Source organism: Pseudorasbora parva, chromosome 8 (assembly GCF_024679245.1).
Source record: "Pseudorasbora parva isolate DD20220531a chromosome 8, ASM2467924v1, whole genome shotgun sequence".
Classification (NCBI taxonomy): Eukaryota; Metazoa; Chordata; class Actinopteri; order Cypriniformes; family Gobionidae; genus Pseudorasbora; species Pseudorasbora parva.
The window spans coordinates 11,692,135-11,704,200 of NC_090179.1; the positions used below are offsets into that span (position 1 = coordinate 11,692,135).

General features: G+C 39.5%; 1 long non-coding RNA gene across 1 annotated transcript; it reads right to left on the reverse strand.

Annotated features, from left to right (window-relative positions):
• Positions 1-6,058: 6,058 nt before the first annotated feature.
• LOC137085016 (uncharacterized) lies at positions 6,059-8,058 on the reverse strand. The gene is made up of 4 exons (XR_010906879.1): positions 7,845-8,058; positions 7,642-7,722; positions 7,429-7,510; positions 6,059-6,452 (listed from the first exon to the last, which is right to left on the reverse strand). It is a non-coding gene; the product is annotated as an uncharacterized lncRNA (long non-coding RNA).
• Between the last annotated feature and the right edge of the window lie 4,008 nt (positions 8,059-12,066).

The following is a 12,066-nucleotide window of genomic DNA, read 5'->3' on the forward strand; positions in this document are numbered from 1 at the left end:
CAAGGCCTGATATGTACCCCCCTTGATACTCACGGGAATTTGGTACTCTCCAGCTTGATCGGGGGTGGCCTGCGAGACGTCCGGAACCCGGATCATTGTTCCGATGTCCATCATTGGACATCTGTCCACAAAATGATCCGGGTCCCCGCAACGCCAACAGGCCAGCCCAGGCCTACCCGCCGCCCCAGTGGCGGGGAGTGGGTTGGACAATGGACGTGGAGAGAGGGAGGAACCGGAAGCATTATCCCCTCCCGCCCCCATAAGCCCCACCCCCCTGGGCGGGGCCTTCGAATTCCCGAACGGCCGAATTCCCGGTGGGCAGGACCTAAGGAGAGGGACAGGGCGAAAGAGAGACACAGGGAGAGAGAGAGAGGCAGAAGTTAGTGGGGTTTCGCCGACCCCAGGGCACGCCACCATGTGGTCCTCCGCCAGGTTGATGGCCGTCTCCAGCGACGTGGGCCGGTGGCACTGGACTCACTCGGCCGTTCTCTTGGGGAGCCGAGTGATGAATTGCTCCAGTACCATGAGATCGACAACATGGTCCACCTCGCTTCTGCCGGCCAGTAGCCACTTGCGGCATAAGTCCCGAAACTGCTGGGCCATCGCAAAGGGCCCACCGGCCTCACCCCAGTCCAGGGAACGGAACCGCTGGCGGTGCTGCTCTGGCGACCGGCCGACCCGCTGGATGATGGCCCTCTTGAGGTCAACGTAAACCAGGAGGTTTGCCACCGGAAGTTGTTGTGCAGCCGCCTGGGCTTCCCCGGACAGAAGTGGAATCAAGCGCACTGGCCACTGCGCACGGGGCCACCCGCAGGCCTCCGCTGATTTTTGAAACAGTTCGAGGAAGGCCTCGGGATCGTCCTGCGGCCCCATCTTGTGCATCGGCATGTGGACCGGTGCGCTGGTCTGCCCGGCGGCCTCGGCGCGAGCCTCCCGGTCGAGCCAGCTCCGGAACCTCTTGCGGTCCTCCTGCTGGCCTTGGACGATCGCTTGGAAATGCCGTTCCTGGTCCGTCCTAAGGTCCAGCAGAGCCTGATGTTGTTCGCGGTGAAGGACCGCGAGGGATGATATGATGTCCGCAAGTGGGGTGGAGGACGCGGTCTGCATGGTGGCGGCACTGTCCTGCTTCCTTCCCGGGTTTCGGCACCAGTGTAACAAGTTCTTTATGTAAGGAAGGAAGAGGACAAGGGGTCGGCGTGACTGCTGACGACTTTTATTGTCAAAAACTCAAAACAACAAGCGTGCACACTTTTTCGTGTCACTTCCTCAGAACTCTCAGATACTCTTTAACTTCCGGGTTACGGTCCTTCCGGCTTCCGGGAATACTCAGTCTCTGGGGGTGCGTCAGCAGTCGCTCTCTCTCTCCCATGCTTCCGATTCCACAGGCGTTTTATCCTCTCCCCACGCCCATTACTGGAACAAGATACAGGTGTTATCAATCTGCGTCCAAACCCACTCACTCACCGCTCGTCCCGCAGCTCTCTCTCCCGCTGCAGACCTCGCTGAACCACGCCCCCTTGCCACACTTGGAGTTGTGATTGATGACCAGTTAAACTTCACTGACCACATTACTGCAACAGCCTGGTCCTGCAGATTTGCCTTATACAACATTAGAAAAATTAGACCCTTCCTATCAGAACTGGCCACACAACTCTTGATCCAAATTCTTGTTCTCTCAAGACTGGACTATTGTAATGCTCTTCTAGCTGGCCTTCCAGCATGCTCTATCAAACCCTTGCAACTAATCCAGAATGCAGCGGCGAGAGTGGTCTTTTATGAGCCGAAGAGAGCGCATGTCACGCTTCTCTTCATCAGACTGCACTGATTGCCAATAGCCGCTCGCATCAAATTCAAGACATTGTTTCTCGCCCTACAAAGCAACCACTGGCTCTGCACCAATATACCTAGACTCGCGTTTTCAGACTTACACACACTACAGAAGCTTGCGTTCTGTGAGTGAATGGAGCCTCGTGGTTCCATCCCAAAGGGGCTTCAAATCTCTCTCTCTGAAATTTTCTGGACCGTTCCCACCTGGTGGAATGACCTGCCGATCTCAATTCATGCTGCCGAGTCTGTAGCCATTTTTAAAAAACATCTTAAGACACATCTTTTCCAATTGCACCTGACCAATAAAGACTATCCAATTACATTTTAAATTAAATAGTTTGTTTGTCAAAAAAAAATGTTTGTGTACTGTGCTTGATTAACTGAGAATTTATACAGCTGTGCTTTGTTGCAGGTTGTTGGCCTTGTTTGTTTCGTTGTTTTTATTGCTGTCATCTTATTTGTAAGTCGCTTTGGATAAAAGCATCTGTTAAATGATTAAATGTAAATGTAAAAAAAAAATACTATGAAAGTCAATTGAAGTCAAAATATCTTCTTTTGTGTTCAGGAGAAGAAAGAAACTCATACAGGTATGAAGTAATTGATGAGTAAATGATTACAGAATTACATTTTTTGGGTGAACTATTCCGTGAATGAGTTGAACAACACACGCCTCACGTGCGGCGGGACTTTTATTATGATGGGACACAGTTGTCAGGCGCCGGTGCTATTTCTGCTTTTCCAGTCACGAGTATGAGGTAATGCATCTCTGTTTATCATACATTTGAGTGTGTTGAAAATTATTTTATGATGTTGCTGTGACACTTGTTGTACACTGCTAAGAGTAAAGCGTTTCTACCAAATAAAACCAGAAATCGAGGGTATAGTGCAGATATGATGCAACTGAGGCGACGCTATGTTCAGATGTCCCCTCTCCTTGGTTAAAATAGCAATTTTTCGTACAATTTACAAATAGTTGGAAACATTTTGGACATTGTACGTACTCAACTGAACAAAATAAAATACTGGCCTAGTGGTTTTTGGATATTTTACTGCAAAAATACCACATAGTGCACCTTTAAAAAAATACACACTGATCTTGTCAGTGCTTGATTAATACTAGTGGTTATGTTTTACATGTGTGTCGTGTGCCGGAAATGAAATCATCAGTGTCCAAATGTTTAGTGAGCCAGGGTCCTTGGCAGTGGCCGAATTTGTGTACAATGTACTGATTCACAAGCTCGGCAGCTAGGGAGCTGATTGAGACCCACCCTTTGTTTCAAGTCAAGTCTTTGTCAAGTCAAGTCTTGTTTGCTTTTTTCAAGTCAAGTCAAGCCAAGTCTTAGTTTTATGTTTTGGATTTTGTTAAATAAAGAAGCTGCACTTGGGTTCTGAACTCGCTTTCAGTGGATATATATGTTACAGCTAGCAAGTTGAGCTAGTTGTCTTTCTAGCCCTCCACCTCCCCAGCACCATATGCTGGGGGGTTTCCCTGTCTTTAGCAGCAGCATCATGTTTCCTTTAATTTATGTTCAGAGTATTTAGCAGAAACCAGTCATACTCGCTCGGCAGCAGCATATCTAGCCTGCCAAGACCAAATCTATGTGCACTTCATTCTATTAATGAACTGTTTCAAAATTATTTTTTGAGTCGTCATAAAATAAATAAAATGACATCAAAACCAGAAAATTAATAAAATTAAATATATATATTTTCATATAAAAAGTATGCCTACTGCCAATATAATACAAAATGTATTTCCAGTCATGTACAGTATAACAACTAAGGTACACATCCCTTTGTTTTTGATTAATGCAATAAGGTACTGCATAATATTTTATTAAATCAATCTAATGAGGCCTGTCCTTCTCTGCTCACGTGAGTTGTATTTGTGTTTTCTTGACTTTTAGCTACCGTACACATATCCCATCAGGTGTGTAATCCTTTTGACAAGCATATCCATTTTTCTGTGTTATACAAACTAAACAAACTACTTAATTACTGGGAATTTAAGCATGCAATCGTACGTGCAGCATGCACCAGTATTTAGTAATTAGATGTAGGCTACCGACTTGATGAACATTTTGATTGACGGATTTGACTTAAGACCTGCATTGTTGCCAGAATCAAAATCATTCACTGTTTGTTCGTCGGCCAGAGGCAACACATTCTCACACCCAACTCGTCACATATGGGCGCTTTACCCGGACCCCTTGTCGTCACTTTTCAACGAACTGGGCGTACCTTTATCGTCAATTTTCGATGCGCTGGGTGCTCCATTCATTTCAATGAGAAACCTTTGGCGTCATACACAGACGCATTTAATTCTTTGCGTTTGTAAAAGCAGACATGATTTTATTAATATTTAAAGGCTACTTTTATATTTTGGAGCAACTAACCCAACTCCTACCCTAAACCTACCCACATCTTACTATACAATACAATACAATATTTATTTATAAAGCACATTTAAAAACAACCAAGGCTGACCAAAGTGCTCTACATAGCAGAGAATAAAATGCAGAGCAGTACAGGACAAAAGAAACAACTGAAAAAATAAAACAAAAATAAAAATAAAAAGCAGTAATCATATCAGAGGCAATGAGCACCAAAAGCAAGAGAAAACAAAAAAGTCTTTAAAGCAGATTTAAAGATGGAAACTGAAGGAGCCAGTCTGATATAGAGAGGCAGACTGTTCCAAAGTTTTGGGCCTGCCGTCGCAAAAGCACGGTCACCTCGTTTTTTAAGCCTGGATCTAGGTACGATGAGAAGACAGTGATCGCTGGATCTCAAAGTACGAGAAGGAGTGTATGGACAGAGCAGATCAGTCAGGTTATCTTAACAATATAAAACACATACCAGGCATATAAATGTACAGTCACAAGTATTTATTGCAAAATCTGACCAAAACAGTATAAAAGTATTAGCTCATGTTGCATTCCAAGTCTTCTGAAGTCATACGATGTCTTCATGTGAAGAACAGAGTTGATCTTGATGTTTTAATTGCTGAAATGATGATCCCGCTGCCCCGTAAACGAACTCATTCATATCTCATTCAAATAATTCAAAAGACTCTTAAACATGACGCATGCTTGCTGATTTAATTGAGAAGCACACTCCAACATGTCATAATGGCAAAATTATAAACCAATAAATAATTTTAATAAATAAATAAATCAAAAAATAAATTTCACCATGACGATGGTAAATGGACTGCATTTATATAGCGCTTTACATTTTGCCTCACATTCACCCATTCATACACCGACGGCGATGTCAGCCATGTAAGGCACCATCCAGCTCGTCTGGAGCAGCTGGGGTTAGGTGTCTTGCTCATGGACACTTCGACACTTGGTCAGGTGGAACTGGGGATTGAACCACCAACCTTCTGGTTTGTAGACAACCTACATGAACCACTGAACCACTGCCGCCCCACGATAATATTCCCATTCCCACCAGTGCGTCTGTGTATGACGCCAAAGGTTTCTCATTGAAATGAATGGAGCACCCAGCGCGTCGAAAATTGACGATAAAGGTACGCCCAGTTCGTTGAAAAGTGACGACAAGGGGTCCGGGTAAAGCGTGTTGGGTGTTCGAATGTGTTGCCAGAGGAGAACTGGCACCCTGACTGAGCCTGGTTTCTCCCAAGGTGTTTTTCTCCATCATGCCCTGAAGGAGTTTTGGTTCCTTGCCACTTTGGCTTTTGGCTTGCTCAGTTGGGGACACCTACATTTCAACTATATTACCGATCTGCCTGCATTGACACTGATAAATTAAGTTAGCTGGATAACATTACTGCTTTCATTTACTGCTTACATTTACTGCTTTTTTTGATTCAGCTGTACAGTGGCTGTACAGCTGAATCAAATTATTTTGCAATATTTTCCTCACAGTAAATTTGAAATCCGGAAATCAACACCAATAGAGTTAATTTCAACACTTTAAAAGTGTATATATGGGAACCACCCGCAAAGTGTTAATTCAACACTTTTAAAAGTGTTGCCTCTCACAACACCCAACTCGGTGTTACAATAAACTCTAATAGAGTAAAATATTAACACCAATGCAGATAACAACAACACTGTTACAGAGTTAAGTGCAACTGGCAGAGTTAAAATTCTACACTGTTCTGGTGTTGATATATATATATATACATACATGCACACACACGCACACGCACGCGCACGCACGCACGCACGCACGCACACGCACACACGCACAGTTCATTGTAAAGTAAAAAATAAAGAATGCAAAAAGTTGTTTTAAACTAGTTCTTTATTTACAAGCAAGTCCATTTACATCACAGAAGGTTAACTTTTAAAATAAATGATGAAGGCATAATATATGCATTTCTTTCATAAGCTATTAAAGCTGCTTATAAGTGTGTAATACTTCAAGTCCTGCATGTCAGTGAATATATGTCCTGTGTCAGTGAAGTTGGTTCAGTACCTTCAACTTTGCAACAGAACAGCAGTACTTGAGTCAACACAACATTCAGCAGATGAAAAAACAGTCGCAGGATATCTGTGGATCAGTTGTGTCCAGTTGCTAACAGTACAGTTCAGTTGTGGTTTCATATGCAGAGCAGGAAAAGCTGTGTAGATCCAACTCTCTGGAATCCTGGTTCCCTAAACAACACAATACCAGACCAATTACAATTAATACTAGTTGTATTTTATAAATACAGTAAGTTTATGGTGCAAAAAGTTCAATCATCTTGGACTTTGGTGACTCAACCAATAAACTATTTTGGTTAGAATTGACTGATTTCCAAGTACATTAAAGGCTTACTTCATCCAAGTTACTTCTGTTATTAAATTACTCACCCTCATGTTGTTCTTAACCCGTAAGACTTTTTTTCTTCTTTTTTTCCATATTTTTAATAATATCTAAGAACTTTCTGTCCTTTCATTTACAGCCTATTCAGCCTCCACTTCCAAAGCCTAGAAAGGTACAAAGGAAATCATAAGTGATCTATGTGACTCCATGGGTTTAACCTCATTTTTATGAAACAAGTGCTTTATTTGCTCCATTTATAAAATATATATATATATATATATATATATATATATATATATATATATATATATATATATATATATATATATAAATAATGTTTTTTTTTTGCAAACACGGCATTTGCATAGTTTAATGAAAATATATGTTAAACCACTGGAGTTGCATGGAGTACTTTAATGATGTACCTTTATATATTTCTGTGGCTTGAAAGTGGTAGTTGCATGGACTGTCTATGATTCAAAATGCGCCGAGGCTTAATGAAGCGGTGTTTTGAAATCTGCCATGCCGTTATTTAGTTTTTTTTACGCACAAAAACTATTCTCGTCGCCTCAGAAAATTATTGTAGAGCCACTGTAGTGAGATGGGCTTTGTAACGACATCTTTAGTGCCTTTATGGGTCTTGAGAGAGGAAATTATATAGGTGTCAATGAAGGCCTTTCTGAGCCATCGGATTTCAACACTAATATCTTCATCTGTGTCTGAAGATGAATGGAGGTCTTAAGGGTGTCCAACGACATAAGGGTGAGTAAATGATGACAGAATTTTCATTTTTGGGTGAACTAACCCTTAAGAAATCTCACGTACTAGTCATCTGCTGGAATGATTTTTGTTCCCTTCTTCCTGACTTTGTGATGTTGGGGGAAGGTGATTTCCCAATCTGTTGAGTCTAAAATCAAACAGAAAATATATACCTGTCAAATCATGAAAACAATTAGTTTGACTCAATTCTATTAGCCAAATACCAACAAATGTGATGTTTGTGGCCATGATTCTCTCATGTTATATGTTAAATCGTACCATCTCCAGACAGGTTCTAGTCTGTACAGCCTTCAAACACCAAGCCAGGTACCCTTTACTTGCTGCATCATAGAAATTCTCCTAAAAACACAAACAGCAAAAACAATACATTTAAACATGAAGGCATATCCAAACGTTAACCAAAAGTTAGTGATAATTAGCCTACATTTTGCATAAATATTTAGTCTGAAAGAATGACTTACCCATTCTAAAAGTATTGGTCCTCCAATAATAGTGACACTTTCAAGGGTATTGGTCTGCAGTTTGTGGAGTTGTTCTTCTGTTTTTCAGTCATATGGTAGGTGTGCTGGCAACGAGCAAAATATAGTTTGAGGATGAAGAAATACTTTAAACAGTCTTAAAGTATACACGTTTCATTAGTTTTAAACACAGACTCTAGTGCATCTATCCATTATAAAAGTGCATCTATCCATTATAAAAGTGCATCTATCATCATAAAAGTGCATCTATCACCATAAAAGTGCATCCTATCCATCATAAAAGTGCATCTATCCATTATAAAAGTGCATCTATCATCATAAAAGTGCATCTATCATCATAAAAGTGCATCTATCCATCATAAAAGTGCATCTATCATCATAAAAGTGCATCTATCATCATAAAAGTGCATCTATCCATCATAAAAGTGCATCTATCATCATAAAAGTGCATCTATCATCATAAAAGTGCATCTATCTATCATCATAAAAGTGCATCTATCATCATAAGTGCAGGTATCCATTATAAAAGTGCATCTATCCATTATAAAAGTGCATCTATCATCATAAAAGTGCATCTATCATCATAAAAGTGCATCTATCCATCATAAAAGTGCATCCTATCCATCATAAAAGTGCATCTATCATCATAAAAGTGCATCTATCATCATAAAAGTGCATCTATCTATCATCATAAAAGTGCAGGTATCCATTATAAAAGTGCATCTATCCATCATAAAAGTGCATCTATCATCATAAAAGTGCATCTATCCATCATAAAAGTGCATCTATCCATCATAAAAGTGCATCTATCATCATAAAAGTGCATCTATCATCATAAAAGTGCATCTATCATCATAAAAGTGCATCCTATCCATCATAAAAGTGCATCTATCCATTATAAAAGTGCATCTATCAATTATAAAAGTGCATCTATCATCATAAAAGTGCATCTATCATCATAAAAGTGCATCTATCATCATAAAAGTGCATCTATCCATCATAAAAGTGCATCTATCATCATAAAAGTGCATCTATCTATCATCATAAAAGTGCATCTATCATCATAAGTGCAGGTATCCATTATAAAAGTGCATCTATCCATTATAAAAGTGCATCAATCCATCATAAAAGTGCATCTATCATCATAAAAGTGCATCTATCATCATAAAAGTGCATCTATCTATCATCATAAAAGTGCAGGTATCCATCATAAAAGTGCATCTATCATCATAAAAGTGCATCTATCATCATAAAAGTGCATCTATCCATCATAAAAGTGCATCCTATCCATCATAAAAGTGCATCTATCATCATAAAAGTGCATCTATCTATCATCATAAAAGTGCATCTATCATCATAAGTGCAGGTATCCATTATAAAAGTGCATTTATCATCATAAAAGTGCATCTATCATCATAAGTGCAGGTATCCATTATAAAAGTGCATTTATCATCATAAAAGTGCATCACCATAGACATTGACATTGATCTTTTTCTTTCTCACACTGTTGATCTCTAGTGTATAAGATCCAGCATCCATGGAGGGATGCATGCACTTTTTGCCTTAGTTGTCCTTTATTGTAAATAAATATTATTGATCAATATCTGTGCTTAAAGATATTTACCAATAATCTGCCAAGAAAAGCACTACAGTTTTCTATACCTTAAACATACCTTTTTGCTGCAGAACAGAAAGCATGGTCATCTGTCAGCCTTGGTTTCAGTCCAGGAGGGTGGTCAAAAATCAATGTTGATGCAGCTGATGAACATGATGCTTCTTAAGACAGAGACAGGTCAAAAGCAAATTAGGTCAACATTTTTAGAAGTTCATAAAACAATCCTGCCTAAAACTTTATCACTTGATTTCGCAAAAAAATAGCTTTCCTTTGTTAGTAATATGAGTCTTTGAATCTGGAATTCTGCCCAATAAAAATCATACACAAAGATTAAGTAGTGCAATAAGATTACAGTTCAGTGAATGAACTATAACGGGGAAGAGTAAGCATGTTAGAAACCCCCGTTTGATGCTGCTTCACCAGTGAGGCCAGTGATTTTTCCAAGACATAAATACATAATTATACAGATTATTATATGTGTAGAACACTTACTTTAGGTGTTTTCTCTGTTAAAAGCACACTCCGTGTCTCAACTGCGTCACAAGCCTAGTCTGTAAGAAAGGTTTAGGCGCGTTTTAAAAGCGTTAGATATCGTTAAACGACGTCATTAAAAAAACACGTTGCAAATTAGGCTAATCACTTACTTTCGTCATTTCCCTCATAACGTGCAAGCGGCGTGCACCCGCCTCCTCGTCGTCAGTTCCATGTCACCACTCACGAGTCAAAGAAAATGTCGCATGTGAGAAAGGTTGTTTCGTTTAAGCGTGCAGAGCATTTAAATATCGCGTTAAATAAACATTTTATAAAATACATATTGTAAATGAGCTAAAACACTTACTTACGGCGTTTCCCTGTGCACCCGCCTGGTCTGCTCCGTCCGAATCACGTCAACGAAAATGCCTCTATGAGAGCTGTTTAACCGTGCACAGCACATAACTAGTTATAAAACAATATAATGCTATAAAATGGATACGTAAATGAGATGGAACCATAGGATGAAACACGCAATATCAGCGTTTCCCCTCCTTGATGTTACGCATCGCGAGGCAAAGAAAATGGCGTCTGTGAAAAAAAGTTTGAGCTTGTTCCGCTGCCGAAATGTCCCGGATGTGACTACTCTCTGTCAGTGTTATTGATATTTAACTCTGAATATGTTCACCAGCCAGAGAGTGCGGTTTACACTAGCAGTGTTAATTCAACACCAGAAAATAAACTCTTTACTCTAAGAGTCCTTAACACCAAGATTTTGACACTGGAGACTGTGAAGCTGCTTTGAAACAATTGGACTTGTAAAAAGTACTATATAAATAAAGGTGATTTGATTCGATTGAGTGGTTTTCCTGGCCCCTGTGATCGATATTATGCCTATTATTTAGAAAGTAAATATGACAGGTCATAAAATTTAGTCTGGGCTTGTTCAAAATCATGCCAACTGCATCTGGAATAATTTTAATGTTGATATCTTAAAGTAGTCAAAAGATATTGCATTTGAAACCATGGTAGCCTTTTCATCAAAAGTCTAAAACGTCTCCAAACAAGTGATCTTAGTGTTTTACTTAAAGCCTGGCACACTGTGCAATTTTTCCCATGATTTGGCCATCTGAGACAAATTTTGCAAATCCAATAACATTCCTCTGATCCTAGGCTAAAATCTGACATCTTTGACCGTTAGTTTGACATGTTCACCGTCAGCCGATTAATGACCACTGCGATCAAATTTGACTTCAGACCAAATTCTGTCAGAAGATTTGCCGCACAATCCTACAGTGTGACTTCTCCTATGACGACCTTCAAATATTTAGTTTTTTCAAGACAAACTATTACCAAAACGAGGGCTAGAGATTTCTTTGTAGCCTCCATTTCATTCCCACGTGTAATGCAGCTCACCTTCACCGAATGCGTCATTCATTGATTATATAAAACAGCGGATGAGTTTTCTTGCATGCATCCATTTTTAGCGCGCCTTGACTATTGTACAGTCTGACATTAATGACAACTGAGATCTTACAGTGTGACATGGCTTACATCGGTGATCAAGTTCATACAGTCTGACAAGCAACATTCGCAAAGGATTTTGAAAAATTGCACAGTGTAAAAGGACCCATAACATACAAACTGCTTACATGTGCAAACTCCATGATAAAGCATACAAATATGTATAATTACATACAAAAAAGCAACACATAATAAGCATGATGTATGTTTACAAGACAACATTATAATAATAATATCTTTATTGATTCAGTTGATTTGAAAATGCTGTTTATTAGGATAATAGGCTACAATAGGAAATAGTATGCTACTGTAATTAACAACACAGACTTTAATATATTGCTGTTTATTGTAAAAACATTGTAAATTGTGCTTTTATTATTGTATTATGTAAAGTTAAATATTTAAATGGAAGGCATATGTATAGTGTCTTGTAGACATAGTAATGCAGTATCTATTTGAAGATTTGCCCGTGTTTGTGTGTGTATTTATTGTATATTTATTAATTAAACATAGTTTGTATAGGTTCCTCCCTCAAAAGAATACCTATATTAAGGTCATTTTTAAAATGTATTCATTCATTTATAAAAAACATTT